This window comes from Phyllobates terribilis, unplaced genomic scaffold (genome assembly GCF_046119375.1).
Source record: "Phyllobates terribilis strain yellow unplaced genomic scaffold, ASM4611937v1 Scaffold_4__5_contigs__length_816908805, whole genome shotgun sequence".
NCBI classification, from domain to species: Eukaryota; Metazoa; Chordata; class Amphibia; order Anura; family Dendrobatidae; genus Phyllobates; species Phyllobates terribilis.
Genome location: NW_027362764.1, coordinates 114,706,048 through 114,707,939, shown reverse-complemented (window position 1 = coordinate 114,707,939; position 1,892 = coordinate 114,706,048).

Genomic DNA, 1,892 nt, shown 5'->3' with positions numbered 1-1,892 from the left:
ACAACTCATTTCACAGCGCACGTCCTGCAACATGTCTATTGAAAGATTATTCCTTAAAAAAAAAAATTATCCCCAGTGGGATAATTTGTTGATCACCAGGGCTCGAACTGCTGGGGCCTGCAAGTGTTTCTCTACATTCACAACCAGAAGCCAATTAGAATACCCTTAACCAGAGGTGGCGCTGTTGTCAAAAGATTCAGAGCTGTGACCTTGGATTTCTGTCTGGAAGCCCCGGATCTCTGACAAGCGACACTGTGTACTGTATCAGCATCAACAAGTTTGTTCTGGTGCTAAAGCAGAGAGCCGCAAGCTCTTGTAGGCTACGGGCTACTGTAGACCTGCGGCCTTCAAGTCATCAGTGTTGCGGTGCGATGATGTCACTGCATTGCGCCACCTGTGCCAGTCTGCCCTTGCTTGCAAGGGGATAATTGAACTCTGAGGCTTTGGACATCAGAGTGAATATTAGGAGAGTATAATTTTTTTCTTTTTATATTGGGGCTGCAGCACTTTGAGGACATTATTACTGGGGGAGGCACACTTGGATCATAATTACTGATGGGGGGCACTATGGAGACATTATTACTAAAGGGGACACTAATAATAATAATAATAATGTTTTTACTTACATAGCGCAAACATATTCAGCGGCGCTTTACAATTCAGACAATTTACAGACATTATCGGCACTGTCCCCATTGGGGCTCGCAATCTAGATCCCCTATCAGTATGTCTTTGAAGTGTGGGAGGAAACCAGAGAACCCAGAGGAAACCCACACAAACACAGGGAGAACATACAAACTCCTTACAGATGTTGTCCTTGGTGGGATTTGAACCCAGGACACCAGCTAATGAATCAATATTACTGGAAGGGACATTCTGTGGGTGTTATTTCTTAAGGGGGGCACTAATGGATCTAATATTACTGGAAGGGGTACTCCAGGGGAATTAATACTTGGATGGCGCACCCTAGGACCATTATTACTGAAGTCACAGATTTAAGGGTAGCGGCAGGATTTGGAGTTTGTATCGATTTGGAATAGATGGGGATGTTCTGGAAATATGAAGTAAAATGTGCCTTGTATTACAAACTCTGCAGGCAGAAGTCATCATGGCGGTCTGGGCCAAATAGAAAAAAACACAAGAAAAATGAACAACCCCAATCAGAAAGAACGACACCTGTAAGTCACTGTATCTAACGGTCCTGTAATCACTCGTACTGTGTGTACAGATCCTTTTGATAATGCTAGGAAGAAGATCTGCAACCTGCAGCTAAATCAAATTATGTTTGTCCACAGTTGGAGATTTAATACTCAGCTTAGGTCCCATATATCAGTTGTGTTATGCCTGAGTTGCACACATCTGATGTAAGGTCGAGCACTTTGTGAATCAGCCTAATGTTCATAGCAGCTGTCAAAAAAATGCAACGTTTTCAGATCCCGCTGTAGGACCAATCCAACACAAGAACTGATATGTCAGATATCTGTAAATGATCCTACAGAGAGCTAAGCGGTTAGTTCTGGCACATCGGTTTCCCTTGTGTTATTGGACCATGCAAAAAAAAAAAAGAAATAAAAACACTGGATGCACTGATAAATGGATCAAGGCCTGTTGTTATCATATGACAAGTAGACGGGCAGGCTTGGCCCACAGGAGAACAGGAGAATCCTCCGGTGGGCCCCTGTGCAAGAGTGAGCCATCACCCTCTTCTATGAGCAGTACTTGGCACAGTATACTTGAATCAATATGTATAGAGAAAGGCAGCATCTTATTCATTTAACAATCTACCCAGTGCATTGTTATGTACAGTTGAAACCAGAAGTTTACATACACTATATAAAATGACACATACAGTGGTGGCCAAAAGTATTGGCACCCCTGCAATTCTGTCAGAT